The sequence below is a fragment of the Mesoplodon densirostris genome, chromosome 7 (genome assembly GCF_025265405.1).
Source record: "Mesoplodon densirostris isolate mMesDen1 chromosome 7, mMesDen1 primary haplotype, whole genome shotgun sequence".
Classification (NCBI taxonomy): Eukaryota; Metazoa; Chordata; class Mammalia; order Artiodactyla; family Ziphiidae; genus Mesoplodon; species Mesoplodon densirostris.
In genome coordinates, this window is record NC_082667.1 from 9,023,696 (window position 1) to 9,040,983 (window position 17,288).

The following is a 17,288-nucleotide window of genomic DNA, read 5'->3' on the forward strand; positions in this document are numbered from 1 at the left end:
CCTCCCACTGTCGCGGCCTCTCTCGTTGCGGAACACAGGCTCCGGACGCGCAGGCTCAGCGGCCATGGCTCACGGGCCCAGCCACTCCACGGCATGTGATATCTTCCCGGACCGGGGCACGAACCCCTTTCCCCTGCATCGGCAGGCGGACTCAACCACTGCGCCTCCAGGGAAGCCCTATGTCATTCTTTTAAAGATCGTGCCCTGCCCCCTTCCTTCCTGTTTCAAGTTGAAAGTATTGTAAGTAGAAAATGCATTTAATACACCTAACCTACTGATCATCGTAGCCTAGCCTAGCCTTTCTTAAACATTAGCCTACAGTTGGGCAAAATCATTTAACACAAAGCCTATTTAATAATAAAATGTTGAATATCTCATGTTTTATTGAATACTCTCCTGAAAGTGAAAAGCAGAATGATTGTTTACCCTTGTGATTATGTGGCTGACTGGGAGCTGTGGCTACCGCTGCCCAGCATCATGAGAGAGGCTGCATATTGCTAGCCTGGGAAAGGATCAAAATTCAAAATTAAAAGTATGGTTTCTACTGAATGTATATAATTTTCCGCCCATCATAAAGTCGAAAATCATAAATCAAACCATAGTGAGCCAGGGACCACCTGTACACTATGATTATGTTGAAGCAAAAAATTGAATAACATTGCTACAGATTGGAAGTAAACATGAGAAATGGAAATAAGTCTGTTATGATGGCAGAATTATTGGTGAAAAAATACAAACATTAAAAATAGCGATGAGGGGCCTCCCTGGTGGCGCAAGTGGTTGAGAGTCCGCCTGCCGATGCAGGGGATACGGGTTCGTGCCCCGGTCTGGGAGGATCCCATATGCCGCGGAGCGGCTGGGCCCGTGAGCCATGGCCGCTGAGCCTGTGCGTCCGGAGCCTGCGCGTCCAGAGCCTGTGCTCCGCAACGGGGGAGGCCACAACAGTGAGAGGCCCGCATACCGCAAAAAAAAAAAAAAAAAAAAAAAAAAAAATAGCGATGAGGGCTTCCCTGGTGGCGCAGTGGTTGAGAATCTGCCTGCTAATGCAGGGGACATGGGTTCGAGCCCTGGTCTGGGCGGATCCCACATGCCGCGGAGCAACTGGGCCCGTGAGCCACAGCTACTGAGCCTGCGTGTCTGGAGCCTGTGCTCCACAACAAGAGAGGCCGTGACAGTGAGAGGCCCGCGCACCGCGAGGAAGAGTGGCCCCCACTTGCCACAACTAGAGAAAGCCCTCGCACAGAAACGAAGACCCAACACAGCAAAATAAATAAATACATTAATAAAAACTCCTACCCCCAACATCTAAAAAAAAAAAAATAGCCATGATAGGAACTTCCCTGGTGGTGCAGTGGTTAAGAATCCACCTGCCAATGCAGGAGAAACGGGTTTGAGCCCTGGTCCGGGAAGATCCCACATGCTGTGGAGCAACTGAGACCGTGCGCCACAACTACAGAGCCCGTGTGCCTAGAGCCCATGCTCTGCAACAAGAGAAGCCACCGCAGTGAGAAGCCTGCATGCTGCAACGAAGAATAGCCCCTGCTCGCTGCAACTAGAGAAAGCCCCCACGCAGCAACGAACACCCAATGCAGCCATAAATAAATAAATAAATTTATTTATTTTTAAAATTGCGATGACATTTTTTTTTTTTTTTTTTTTTTTTTTTTTTTTGCGGTATGCGGGCCTCTCACTGTTGTGGCCTCCCCCGTTGCGGAGCACAGGCTCCGGACGCGCAGGCTCAGCGGCCATGGCTCACGGGCCCAGCCGCTCCGCGGCATATGGGATCCTCCCAGACGGGGGCACGAACCCGTATCCCCTGCATCGGCAGGCGGACTCTCAACCACTTGCGCCACCAGGGAGGCCCGCGATGACATATTTTTATATAGAAAGATATTCATAAAATTTGAACTGACAATAGAGATTACAAAACGGTATGTATATCGTAATCCTAATTATGTTAAAAATAACATCAGTGTGATTATATATATGTAAGAAATTGTATAACATTAAACACTAAGCTGTTAACGTTGGTTAGCCCTGAATGGTGGGATTATAGCTTTTACATTTTAAAGTTTTCTGTACTGTCTGATTTTTTTACTTTTACAATCAGAATTTAATATACAGTCGTTTCTATTAAAGAAAAAAGGCTCCCAATGCAGCAGACATTAGACAAATGTCTCATAGTGCAGGAATGGCAAGTATTTGGCCCATTGGCTGCGGTAGGTTGGCTTATTTCCAACTATTCCACTCCCCCCATAATAAGATTACAGGCCCAGCCCCACTGCCTTGAGACTTTTTAGTGCCTCTCATTAGGCAATGAATATTTATCCATCCCACTGACTTTGGGCTTGGCAGACTTGCCTTGTCCAATGGAGTGTAAGCGGGCATGAGGTAAGCTATACCCTAGCTGAGGCTTCATGAATGTTTGTGTGACATGCCTTGGCCTTTCCTGCTTGTGCCACCCACCGTGAGAAGAGCATGCCCCAGGGAAATGCTTTTTCTTCAGCCTGGGTCCTAGAATGGGAGACACCCAAGTCCAGCTGGCCCAGTAGAGGCACAGTTGACCTACAGACCTGTGAGCAAGAAATAAATGTTTTCTTTTCTTTTTTTTTTTTTTTTTTGGCTGCACCACGCAGCATGCGGGATCACAGTTCTCCAACCAGGGATCAAACCCGAGCCCTCTGCAGTGGAAGCGCAGAGTCTTAACCACTGGTCTGCCAGGGAAGTCCCCAGTGTTTGCTTTTCTAAACAACTGCATTTTGGGGTTGTTTGTTACACAGCCTTGACACAGCAAGAAGCTGAATAACACTCCAGACCCTGCATTTTCTCCCCAATCCCCTTGTTCTTTTTTGAAAAAAATTTTATATGGCCGAGGGTGGCATTAGGGGGACAAACCTTGGTTTGCCTGAGTGATTGAGGGGTTTCCTAGGACATGGGACTTGCAGGTTTTTAAAAATAGCTTTATTGGGCTTCCCTGGTGGCACAGTGGTTAAGAATCCGCCTGCCAATGCAGGGGACACAGGTTCGTGCCCCGGGCCGGGAAGATCCCACATGCTGTGGAGCGGCTGGGCCTGTGAGCCACAACTACTGAGCCTGCGCATCTGGAGCCTGTGCTCCACAACGAGAGAGGCTGCGACAGTTAGAGGCCCGCGCACCACGATGAAGAGTGGCCCCTGCTCGCCGCAGCTGGAGAAAGCCCTCGCGCAGAAACGAAGACCCAACACAGCCAAAAATAAATATAAAATAAATAAATAAATTTCAAAAAAAAAATCAACCAACTGTCAAAATGCATTTAAAAATAGCTTTATTGAGATATAATTTACATTCCATACAATTCACTCATTTACAGTGTACAATTCAATGTTTTTTTTAGTATAGTCACAGAGTTGTACAACCGTCACAACAATTTAATCTGAGAACATTTTTGTCCCTTCTAAAAGAAGCTCCAGACTCATCAGCAGTCACTAGCCATTGTCCCCACCCCCCATCCCACAGCAACCACTAATCTACATCCTGTCTATAAATTTGCATATTTTGGACATTTCATATAAATGGAATCATACAGTATGGCCTTTTGTGGCTGATTTCTTTTAATTAGCATGTTTCCTAGGTTCATCCTTGTTGTAACATGTATCAGTGCTCCATTTCTTTTATTGCTGGACAATATTCAGTTGTATATATAGACCACATTTTACTCATCCCTTCATCAGTAGTGGACATTTGGGTTGTTTCCACTTTTGGGCTACTGTGAATAGTGCTGCTATGAACATTTATGTACAAGTCTTTGTTTGCACATCTGTTTTCAGTTCTTTTGGGTGTATGCCTAGGAGTGGAATTGCTGAGTGATACGGTAATTCTATGTTTAACTTATTGAGGAGCTGCCAAACTGTTTCCCACAGCTGCTGCATGGTACATTCCTACCAGCAGTGTAAGAGGAATCCAATTTCTCCACATCCTTGCCAACACTTGTTATTGTCCATCTTTTATATTACAGCCATCCTAGTGGGTGCACAGTGGTATAACATAGTGGTTTTGATTTGCATTTCCCTAATGACTAATGATGTTGAACATCTTTTCATGTACTCTTTCCCCATTTGTGTATCTTCTTTGGAAAAATGTCTATTCAAATTCTTTGCTTGTTTTTAAATTAGGTTATTACTCTTTGTATGGTTGAGTTGTAAGGGTTCATTATACAGTCTGGAACCTAGACCCTTCTCTGATATATGATTTGTAAATATTTTCTATTCTGTGGAGTGTCTTTTTACTCTCTTAATTTGCAGCACAAAGGTTTTAAATTTTGATGTAGTCCAATTTATTTTTCTTTGGTCACTTTTGCTTTTGGTGGTGTGTCTACCAGCCTCCTTGTTCATGGCCGACATCCCAAAGCAGTTATGGCATTTTTTTCTCACTGAAACTGGATGCCACCTACCTTGAAACTTTCCTCAACACTGTGCTATAGGCATTGTAGTGGTTAAAAGCCCAAGCTCTGGAGACAAACTGTGTAGGTTCAGATCCCCACTAGTGCTACCACTTAATGGTGGTGTTTTCTTCACCTGAGGGTCACTTGCCAGGTGAGCACAATGCTGGGTGTAGGCGAGAGAAATCAAGAATGGGTATAGGGCTTCCCTGGTGGCGCAGTGGTTGAGAGTCCGCCTGCCGATGCAGGGGACACGGGTTCGTGCCCCGGTCCGGGAGGATCCCACATGCCGCGGAGCGGCTGGGCCCGTGAGCCGTGGCTGCTGGGCCTGCGCGTCCGGAGCCTGTGCTCCGCAAAGGGAGAGGCCACAACAGTGAGAGGCCCGCGTACCGCAAAAAAAAAAAAAAAAAAAAAAAAAAAAAAAAAAGAATGGGTATAGACCAGTAGGATAATTAATATAGCTTATCTTGTATATGCTCTTGTAATGGATTGGACTTAATGGAGGGCCTGAACAGATCTGAGAGTTCAGGATGTGGACCATACAGGAAACTCTGGTGCATTACTTCACATCTTCTCAGGCACACACCTCTTTACCAGCCACTGTTGCCAACTTCGCACAGGTACAGCCCGACTGCATCTTGCCCATACTTTGCACCTCTCACTTCTTGCTCTGGGGCTTCTCTGACCCCTCAGTGTGGGATGCTTGGAGACCCACTCAGCACTAATATATGCGCACCCTAGAAGAGGGTGGAATGAATGCCCCTGGGGCCATTGTTGACCAAAAGGGATGGGAGCTAATGAATAAGTGCTTACACATTTGTCCTTCACTTTGTTTCCCCAAGGATACCAAAAGAAGGGGTGAAGGATGCTGAACAGGTATAAACAACAGCTACCCACTTTTTCTACTAAAAAAGAATCTATAGAAGGATCCCAGGAATCTATACGTGTAACAAGCCCTATGGGTGACTCCTATGCACACTAAAAAAGTTTGCAAAACACTGAATTAGGGCGTTTTCTGAAGGAATTTACCTTATAAGAGGAGCAGAGATTACAGCCCTGGCACACTTGAACATTCCCTTGCATCACACAGAAAAGCACTATATGACTGTCTCCATCTCCATCTTCATGGATGCTTTTCCTCTTCTGACTTGGCATTCCCGTCCTCAGATGCACCAAGCACGTGTACATGAACTTCCTTCTTATGTAAGATGACTTCTCTCCTCCTAAGGAAGGCTCCAGCCCTCTTCCACAGGAGGAGGTTTTCCTTCTGGGTTCCTTCCTGCATCCTGTTGTCTAAAGAGAGCAGGGTCCTGGGCTTCAGCCAGAAGGGCACTGATGTTCGCTTCCTGCCAGCCCAGCAAGCTATGGGTGATGAATGGCCTCTAGGACCCAGAGCAAGGATGCCTATAGTGGAGCCACCAATTTTATTAGCTCGGTTGGAAGAGTGAAAGCTGCAGGGCCTGCTGGTTCCCTTATTAGATTTTATTCCTAGGTAAGCACATCTTTCAAAGACCCCCAAAAAGTTTCTGGAAGCAATAAGGATAAATGTGTAAAAAATTTTTTTCCCCATTTGCATGGCTCTCTCAGAAAGTATTCCTTCCTGCACTGCTTGGGTCTTGGGGGCATCATTAATCCATACCCACTTTTATTTATTTGTTTGTTTGTTTATGGCCACTCTGCACAGTCTGTGGGATCTTAGTTCCCCAACCAGGGATCGAACCCGCACCCCCTGCAGTGGAAATGCGGCATCCCAACCACTGGACTGCCAGGGAAGTCTCAATCCATACCCACTTTCAATGGCTGCTTGACTTATGACCCAGGGAGTAGTTTTCATTAAGTTCTTTTGATTTAGAGTCTCCCTCTGATAAAGTTGATAGTGGTGGGGTTGGGGGATTTGGTAATTCTTCCTGATTTAAACAGTATAACATGTGGCCGATCTGACTTTGGCTTATTCTAGGGCAGAGGGAAGGACTCTCCAGTTTCCACAATGGGGACCATGTCTCATATATCTGATCATGTCTTTCCCTTACTTAAAATTCATCCATGGTTCCCAGTTACTCAAGGATAAAGTCCAAAATTATTAGCTTCATTTTCAAGCCTTTGCCCATATATATGAAAAGTCCTGAGCTACACTGGCTTCAGGCACAGCTGGATTCAGAAGCACACATATTTTGGGGAATGTCATTTCTCTCTATCTCCAGGCTCTGTCCTCTGTGTTGGCTTCATTTTCAGGGAGAATCCACTATGTGGTGGCAGAGATGAACACATAGTGACTTCAGGTTTATTTATTTATTTATTTATTTATTTTTTGCGGTATGCGGGCCTCTCGCTGTTGTGGCCTCCCCCGTTGCGGAGCACAGGCTCCGGACGCGCAGGCTCAGCGGCCATGGCTCACGGGCCCAGCCGCTCCGCGGCATATGGGATCCTTCCAGACCGGGGCACGAACCCGTATCCCCTGCATCGACAGGCGGACTCTCAACCACTTGCGCCACCAGGGAGGCCCAATGACTTCAGGTTTATAATCTGGTAATTTATCAAACTCAGCAGGGAGTGAATGCAACTTCTCCAGTAAATTCTAGGAAAGTTCAGAGGATGCCTATTATTAGTGAGGCTAGGTCATATACCCACCCTTGGACCATGCTTTTGGTTTATTGTCCACTTCTGATGCTTTGGGGGTGGGATCACCCCAAATGAACGACTTTTTTGAGAGTGATGTTTGGGTATTTCCAAAGGATATTTGAGATGATATTATTTTAAGAGGAGGATGTGGCATACACCATCGCCTAAGAAATAGCTGTGTTCCTCTTTTTTAAAAATTAATTTTTTTGGCTGCATTGGGTCTTCATTGTTGGGTCTTCATTGCTGCACACGTACTTTCTCTAGTTGCGGAGAGCGGGGGCTACTCTTCCTTGCAGTGCACAGGCTTCTCATTGTGCCGGCTTTTCTTGTTTCAGAGCTCGGGCTCTAGGCGTGTGGGCTTCAGTAGTTGTGGCTTGCGGGCTCTAGAAAGCAGGCTCAGTAGTTGTGGCGCACAGGCTTAGTTGCTCCAGGGGACGTGGGATCTTCCCGACGCAGGGCTCGAACCTGCGTTCCCTGCAGTTGCAGGCGGATTCTCAACCACTGTACCACCAGGGAAGTGCCGGCTGTGTTTCTCTTCTTCCTTGCTAACAGAGTCCAAATTTTTTTAGGCAGCAAGATGCTAAGGGAAGGAGAGCCCCTCACTCAGCCTCAGGCTGAATCATAATTGGTTTAACCCAAGGCCTGGAATCCCATTCCTATTATAGTGATTGGTTTGTGGGTCTGCATGTGACCTGGCTCTAGCCAATGAGAATCTAAGGGGCAGGCTGCTGGAGGGCTCCTGGGAAATATTTTCCTCCCTGAGAAAATAAGTGAGGACATCAAGGAGAAGACTCTGCCTACCTTCTTTGGGTATTGTCATGGGAAGATGAGAAGCTTAAAGCTGTGGCAGCCATCTTGAAACCATGAAGAGAAAGTGAGATTCACAGAGAAGCCAATGCATCAATCTGCCTTTGTTGAGAAGCTGAATTATCTAAACTTAGTACCTTCTCTTGACTTAAAAAAAAATTGTGCTAAAATATACAAAACATCAAATTCACCATATTAACCAATTTATTTTATTTATTTGTTTTTGTTTGTTTTTATTGTATGATATTCACCCATATGTGGAATCTAAAACAAACTGGTGAACACAAAAAAAGAAACAGACTCACAGATATAGAGAACAAACCGATGGCTACCAGTGGGGAAGGGCAACACAGAGGCAGGGGATCAAGAGGTACAAACCATTATGTATAAAATAAGCTACAAGGTTTGTTTTCTATGTTTGTGAGTCTGTTTCTGTTTTGTAAATAAGTTTATTGGTATCATTTTTTTAGATTAACATATAAGTAATATCATATGATATTTGTCTTTGTCAGACTTACTTCACTTAGCATGATAATCTTTAGGTCCATCCATGTTGCTGCAAATGACATTATTTCATTCTTTTTTTATGGCTGAGTAATATTCCATTATATATATATATATATCTATCACATTTCTTTATCCATTCATCTGTCGGTGGACACTTAGGTTGCTTTCATGTCTTGGTTACTAAAGGGGAAAGGGGACAGGAGGGGTAAATGAGGAGTTTGGGATTAGCAGATACCCACTACTATATATAAAATAGATTAGAAAACAAGGTTCTACTGTATAGCACAGGGAACTATATTCAATATCTTGTAATAAACTATAATGGAAAAGAATCTGAAAAAGAATATGTATATATATATGTGTGTGTATATGTATATAATATACATATATAACTGAATCACTTTGCTGTACACCAGAAACTATGACAACATTGTAAATCAACTATACTTCAATTAAAAAAAAATAGATGAAGGGAATTCCCTGGCAGTCCAGTAGTTAGGATGTAGCTCTTTCACTACCGAGGGCTCAGGTTCAATTCCTGGACGGGGACCTAAGACCCCACAACTCACATGGTGCGGCCAAAAAAAGAAAAAAGAAAAAAAAGAAAGCCTCAGGATATACTGTACGAGACAGGGAATACGGTCAGTATTCTATAATAACTATAAATGGTGCACAGCCTCTAAAAATTGTGAATCAGTATACTGTACACCTGCAACCCACACAATATGGTACATCAACTACACCTCAATTAAAAAAACAACAAAAACTGCATGCATCTTACCACGCTTCCAGTGTACTAGACATTTCTTGCTCACCCTGTGCAATCAGAATGACTCCCTCTATAATAGATCAATACGTTCTGAGATGTCCAGATGGCCCAAGTCAAGCATTGAGCCCTGGTCATTCCGGCTTTCTGGGCCAGTGTGTTCTGTGGACAGCTGCCTGCAGCTCTAACTCTTGAACTCCACCTATGTGTACACCTTGGTGATGTCGTGGTACCTGCCTTCCGGGGGCTGGTAGTTGGAGATCGGCGGCGTGTACTCTAGCCCCTGTCTCTCAAAGGGGAATAGACTGGGGTCCCGCTCGGTGGCTGCCTCATGGCGTTCCGGGGATGTGAGCCGCAGCTCCTGCAGACTCCATGCCGGGCCTCAAGCATGGACCTGACGGCGTCCTTCTCCAACTCCATGTTGTAGAGCGACCACTTCTTCAGAAGCAGAGCTCTCTGCTTGCTCTCCTCCGAGGGGAGCTGCACCGCAGGCTGGTGTCTCACTTTCTCTGGGAACTTCACAGGCGTGATAAAATCCTTAAGGGGAATTAGCTCGTGGCTGGCCTTTTCCTGTCGTGGCATCCTCTTTTTCAAGCGGTCCTTTGCAGCTTGGCCTTTTGTTTGGATTTTTCTTCTCCTTCTTCCTCCTCTTCCTCTTTCTCCTGCTTCTCCTACTCTTCCTCAGGGGCTCTGCTCTCTTGGGAACAAGTCCCCAGAGGCACAACAATGAAGCTCTGGTGGTGTCTCTCATCTGTGTCTGCCAAGCTCCCAGAAGCTGGTTCGGGGGGCACAGGGGCACTCCAGAAGGGACCTTCTAACCACTTTAAAGTGTATAACTCAGTGGTATTTGGTATGTTCACCATGTATGAAACCATTACCACCATCTAGTTCCAGAATATTTTCATCACTCCAAAAGGAAATCCCAATTCTCCTTGCCCCAGCCTCTGGCCACCCCTGCTCTATTTTCTGCATTTGCCTATTCTGAATATTTCAAATAAATAGAATCATTATACAGTATGTGGCCTTTTATATCTGGCTTCTTAGCATAATGTTTTCAAGGTTCATCTATGTTGCAACCTGTATCAGTACTTCATTTCTTTTTGAGGCTGAATAATATTCCACTGTATGGATAGACCACATTTTATTTACCCATTCATCAGCGATGGACATTTGGGTTGTTTCCACCTTTTGGCTATTGTGGATAATACTGCTATGAACATTCATGTACGAGTTTTCGTTTGAACACCTGTTTTCACTTTTGAGTATATGCCTAGGAGTGGAACGATGTGGTACTTCTGTGTTTAACTTACTGAGGAATTGCCAAAGTGTTTTCCACAGTGGCTGCACCATTTTATAGCCCCACCAGCAATGTAGAACGGTTTTAATTTCTTTGCATCCTAGCCAACACTTGGCTATTTTCTGCATTTATGATTATAGTCATTCTAGTGGATGTGAAGTGGTATCTTATTGTGGTTTTGATTTGCATTTACCTACTTACCAATGACAATGAACATTTTTTTCATGTGCTTTTTGGCCATTTGTATATCTTTTTTGGAGAAATGTCTATTCAAGTCCTTTGCCCATTTGTTAATTGAGTATTTTCTTTTTGTTGGTTAGTTGTAAGAATTCTTTAAACAGTATGGATACTAGACCTATCAGAGGTATGATTTGCAAACATTTTCTCCTCTTCTGTGGGTTGTCTTTTCACTGTCTTCATAGTGTTCTTTGATATACAAAAGTTTTAAATTTTGAAGTCCAATTTGTCTATTTTTTTCTTTTGTTTCCTGTGCCTTTGGTTTTATATCTAAGAAACCACTGCCAAATGCAAAGTCATGAAGATTTACCCACATTTTTTTTTTTTTTTTTTTTTTTGTGGTACGCGGGCCTCTCACTGCTGTGGCCTCTCCCGTTGCGGAGCACAGGCTCCGGACGCGCAGGCCCAGCGGCCATGGCTCACAGGCCCAGCCGCACAGCGGCATGTGGGATCTTCCCGGACCGGGGCACAAACCCATGTCCCCTGCATTGGCAGGCGGACTCTCAACCACTGCGTCACCAGGGAAGCCCTACCCACATGTTTTATTCTGGGTTAAATTTTGCATATGGTGTGAAGTGAGGGTCCAACTTCATTCTTTTGCATGTGGATATATCCAGCTGCCCCAGCACCGTTTCTTGAAGAGACTATTTTTTCCCCCACTGAATGTTCTTGGCACCCTTGTCAAAAATCAGTTGACCATAGATATATGTTTTTTTTTAAATGGACTCTCAGTTCTATTCCATTGATCTGTATGTCTATCTTTATGCCAATACCATGCTGTTTTGATTACTGTGGGTTTATAGTAAGCTTTGAAATTGGGAAGTATAAGTCCTAGAACTTTGGGGTTTTTTTGTTTTTTGTTTTTGTGTGTTTGTTTTTTCAGTATTGTTTAGGCTGGGCTTCCCTGATGGCACACTGGTTAAGAATCCGCCCGCCAATGCAGGGGACATGGGTTCGAGCCCTGGTCCAGGAAGATCCCACATGCTGTGGAGCAACAAAGCCTGTGTGCCACAACTACTGAGCCCGTGTGCCACAACTACTGAAGCCTGCACGCCTAGAGCCCGTGCTCTGCAATGAAGAGAGTAGCCCCCACTTGCCACAACTAGAGAAAGCCCACGCACAGCAATGAAGACCCAATGCAGCCAAAAATAAATAAATAAATAAATAAAAATTTTTAAATATATTGTTTTGGCTATTTGGAGCTCTTTGAGATTCTATTTGGATTTTAGGATGAGTGTATGTATTCATGATCAGACCCCTGATGTTGAGTGTGAACCTTTCCTTCTCTTCTGCTGGAGGTCACTGACATGGTCATGATAGTAAGTGTGGCAGCAGGCATCCTAGGAGTGGGCCTGGCTGTCATAGGCATCACTGGGACAGAAGCAAGTGGGAAAAGCAATAAAGCCAAGGAATTGCCCTGACAGCAACCAGTTAGTATGGAGAAGTCTTGCTTAGCCAGCAGGCCGTGAAATTTGGTTTACTGATTTCATTCTTTGTGCTCCTTTAGGCTTATTTTAATAGAGCTAAAAAAAGCACAGGAAGAATTTTATTGGGGGAAATGCAGCCTAAGTGAATCTATTAAAGACACAGTTGGGCTCTGTTATGGACTGAATGTGTCCTCACAAAATTCATGTTGAAGCCCTAACCCCTAATATGATGGGATTTGGAGGTGGAGCCTTTGGGAGGTAATCAGGTTTAGATGATGTCATGGGGGTGGAGCCTTCATGATGGGCTTAGTGTACTTATTGGAGGAAGAAGAGAGATCAGGTTTCCCTCTCCTCCTTGTGAGGACACAGTGAAAAGGCAGCTATCTGCAAGCCAGGAAGAGGGTTTTCACAGAAACTGAATCTGTGAGCACCTTGATCTTGAACTTCTCAGCTTCCAGAACTGTGAGAAATAATTGTTGTTTAAGCCACCCAGTCTCTATCATTTTGTTATGGCAGCCTGGGTTGACTAAGACACTCCTGATTTCCAGGCGAATAATTCTAATGTTTTTCTTTTTAGGATGATGCTTTCTGTAAGGTTTTAATTTAATTTTTTAAATTGAGGCTAAAATGTGTGCAATAAAGTGCACAATTTTTTTTTTTTTTTTTTTTTTGGCTGTGTGGCATGGCTGATGGGATCTTAATTCTCCCACCAGGGATCGAAACTGGGCCCTGGCAGTGAAAGTGCCGAGTCCTAACCACTGGACCACCAGGGAATTCCCTGGAATGTCCTCTTTTTTGATGAACTTGTTCAAGCCTTTTGCCCATTTTAGTGGGCTGTTTGACTTCTCAGTGAGCCTTCACACAGAGCAAAATATCTTCACATTCTGTGCCACTTCAGAGAGGTCCAGTCACCTATTTCTTTCCTAGACCTCCTTGCTACCAATTTTCCAATCACATCTCTCCCAAGTCCCTGGCCATCCAATTAAATCATGGTTATCTCTTCATGAATCAGTGCAGGTCTGTACCTTTAGCTATCTCTCTTTCTAGAAAAAGTGAGCCACAAAGTGTGCTTCTCAAGTTTCTGTCTCCTGGGAGTATTTCCCTTCACCAGTGTCTTTCAGGACCAGCCCTCAGTAGGGCTGTAGTACCGCAGCCGTGTAAGTTCAGACAGTGCCAACATGCTATGCCAAACTGCTTGTAAACCAGGCCCAAACTTTTTCTTCCTTGGTTAGCTGCTCATAGGAATACCCTATCATGCTATAGGGAGAGAGAAGAGGCCATGTATTAGAGTAGGCACCATAGCAATCTGGGAAGTCAGGCACATCAGCTGCCAGACTTGGACCAGAAAGTATAGCTGGTACAGATATCTAGGGAAGGCTGTTGCCTCTGCATCTGGTGCTGGGCTGGATGTTGCTGTTGGGTAGCAGGGCCAGCGGTTGGAAAGAAGGGCTGGACAGTCTGGGATCCACTGGCATCTTTAACCAGAGTGCAAGGGCTGCTTCATTACTTCTGCTTCCTCAAACTCTCACAATTGTCTCTTTGGGCCAACTCTGACCCAGGACCACAAAAGAAAGGGGGGTTTTGGGATATGTATTTCCATCTTAGCCAAAAATACAACATAAAGCTACTATGTCCATCCAATGAGTTCTTAATTTCAGGAATTATATTTGTCCATTGGACTTTTTTTGGTAATAGATTCTTATTCTCTAGGGAAATTCTGCTACATCTCCAGCCATTTTCTCTTCTTCTTTTGTATTTTCTTTAACATATTATTGATAAAGTCTGTCTACTTATTGCAATTTCTGAATTATCTGTGACTCTGCTTCTAATTTCTGTTCTTTTTTTTTCTTTTGAATATTGGTCCTATTTTCCTGCCTCTTTGCATGTCTAGTAAATATTGATTGTGTGTTGGATATTTTGTACAAAAGAACAATTATTTAAAAAAAGATAGACTATAGGGACTTCCCTGGTGGTGCAGTGGATAAGACTCCATGCTCCCAGTGCAGGGGGCCTGGGTTTGATCCCTGGTCAGGGCACTAGATCCCACATGCATGCTGCAACTAAGAGTTCACATGCCACAACTAAGGAGCCCTGGAGCCACAACTAAGGAGCCTACCTGCTGCAACTAAGGAGCCCAGTCCAACCAAAAAAAAAAAAAAATAGACTTCATTTTTGGGAGCGGTTTTAGGTTCATAGCAAAACTGAGAGAAAGTTACCATGATTTCCCATTTACCTCCTGTCCCCACACATGCGTAGCCTTCCTCATTATCAACATCATCCAGCAGAGTGGTACATTTGTTACAACTGATTAACTACATTGACACATCATTATCATCCAAAGACCATAATTTACATTAGAGTTCCCACCTACATGTGCTGTACAAATGTGTAATAACATGCACCCACCATTATAGTACCATACAGAGTAATTTCACTGTCCTAAAAATCCTCTGTGCTTGACCTACTCATCCCCCTCTCTCTTCTCACTAACCTCTGACAACCATTGATCTTTTTATTGTCTCCATAGTTTTGACTATTCCAGAATGTCATATAGTTAGACTCCTACAGTATGTAACCTTTTTAGATTCACTTAGTAATGTGCATTTCAGGTTCCACCATGTCTTTTCATGGCTTGCTAGCTCATTTCTTTTTAGTGCTAAATAATATTCCATTGTATGGATGCACCACAGTTTTTATCTGTTCATCTGAAGGATATCTTGGTTACTTCTAAGTTTTGGCAATTGTGATACAAGGTACTATAAACATCCCTCTGCAGGTTTTTGTCTGGACATATGTTTACAGTTCCTTTGGATAAGTACCAAGGAGTGCAATTGCTGGATCATATGGTAAGAGTATATTTAGATCTGTACGAAACTGCCAAAGTGGCTGTACCATTTTGCATTCTCACCAGCAGTGAATAAGAGTTCCTGTTGCTCCACATCCTTGCCAGTATTTGGTGTTATCAGTGTTCTGAATTTTCACCGTTTTAATGGATGTGTAGTGTTATCTAATTGTCGTTTTAATTTACATTTCCCTGATGACAAGTGATGCAGATCATCCTTTACTGTGTTTATTTGCCATCTTTATATATTCTCTGGTGAGGTGTCTGTTAAAGTCTTTGGCCCTGCTGTAGACCGGATGTTTGCAAACCCTCAAAATTCATATGTTGAAATCCTACCCTCCAATGTGATGGCATGAGGAGGTGGGGGCCTTTGGATATGATTAGGTCATGAGGGCTCTGCCTCCATGAATGGTATTAGTGCCATTATAAAGAAGACCCAGGGCTTCCCTGGTGGCCCAGTGGTTGAGAGTCCGCCTGCCGATGCAGGGGACACGGGTTTGTGCCCTGGTCCGGGAAGATCCCACATGCTGCGGAACGGCTGGGCCCGTGAGCCACGGCCGCTGAGCCTGCGCGTCCAGTGCCTGTGCTCCGCAACGGGAGAGGCCACAGCAGTGAGAGGGCCGTGTACCACTAAATAAATAAATAAACAAACAAATAAATAAATAAATAAAAATAAAGAAGACCCAGAGAGCTCCATCTCCCTTTCCACCATGTGAGGCTCCAGTGAGAAGATGGTTATATATGAACCAGGAATCAGGTCCTTACCAGAACCTGACCATAGTCACATCCTGATCTTGGACTTCCAGCCTCCAGAACTGTGAGAAATAAATTTCTGTTGTTTATAGACCACCCAATATATGATATGCTATAGCAGCCAAAGTGGACTAAGACAGGACTGTATTTTAATCATGTTGTTTGTTTTCTTATTGTTGAGTTTTTTTAAAAATAAATTTATTATTTATTTTATTTATTTTATTTTTGGCTGCATTGGGTATTTGTTGCTGCACGTGGGCTTTCTCTAGTTGCGGTGAGGGGGACTACTCTTCCTTATGGTGTGTGGGCTCCTCATTGCGGCGGCTTCTCTTGCTGCGGAGCATGGGCTCTAGGCGCGCGGACTTCAGTAGTTGTGGCTTGCGGGCTCTAGAGAGCAGGCTCAGTAGTTGTGGTGCATGGGCTTTGTTGCTCCACGGCATGTGGGATCTTCCTGGACCAGGGCTCGAACCCATGTTCCCTGCAGTGGCCGGTGGATTCTTAACCACTGTGCCACCAGGGAAGTCCGTCATGGTTTTAACTGAGCATTTTATATGATTCCACTTTCTCTCCTTTCTTAGCATATCAGCTATACTTCTTTTTTTAGTTTTTTTAGTGGTTGCCCTAGAGTTTGTAATATACATTTACAAGTAATCCAGATCCACTTTCAAATAACAGTATACTGCCTCGTGGGTAATGAGTTTCTTACAATAGCAAAATAATCATAACTCTTCCCTCCTGTCCGTTTGCTCTCAATCATGTCACTTATATATAAATATACATTATATATGTATACATTGTTACTATTATTAATTTGAACAAACTGTTATCTATTAGATCAATTAAGAATAAGAAAACTGGGGGACTTCCTGGTGGTCCAGTGGTAAATAATCCGCCTTCCAGTGCAGGGGATGGGGGTTCGATCCCTGGTCAGGGAACTAAGATCCCACATGCCATGGGGCAACTAAGCCCGCATGCCACAACTACTGAGCCTACGTGCCTCAACTAGAGAGCCCACATGCCACAAACTATAGAGCCCACGTGCTCTGGAGCCCGTGTACCACAACTAGAGAGAGAAAACCCACGCTCCACAACTAGAGAGAAGCCCACGCACCACAATGAATATCCTGAGTGCCACAACTAAGACCCAACACAGCCAAATATAATAAATAAATAAATAAATAGAATAGAATAGCATTTTTAAAAAATGAATAAGAAAACTGAAAGTTTTACCTTCACTTATTCTTTCTTCGATATTCTTCCTTTCTTTATGTAGATCCAAGTTTCTGACCTATATTATTTTCCTTTTCTCTGAAGAACTTCTTTTAACATTTTTAAAAAGAAATGGCAGGTGTACTGGCAAAAAGTTCTCTCAGTTTTTGTCTGAGGAAGTCTTTATTTCTCTTACACTATTGAAGGATAATTTTACAGAGTACAGAATTCTAAGTTGTTTTTTTTTTTTCCTCTCAGCACTTTAAATATTTCACTCTACTTTCTTCTATTGCTTGCATGGTTCCTGAGAAGTCAGATATAATTCTTATCTTTGTTTCTCTATAGGTAAGGTATTTTTTTTCCTTTCTGGCTTAGGATCTCTAGTATTTTTCTTTATCTTTAATTTT

General features: G+C 43.8%; 1 pseudogene; it reads right to left on the bottom strand.

Moving 5' to 3' along the window:
• Nucleotides 1–9,300: 9,300 nt before the first annotated feature.
• LOC132494095 (large ribosomal subunit protein mL40-like) lies at nucleotides 9,301–10,000 on the bottom strand (annotated as a pseudogene).
• Nucleotides 10,001–17,288: the final 7,288 nt, after the last annotated feature.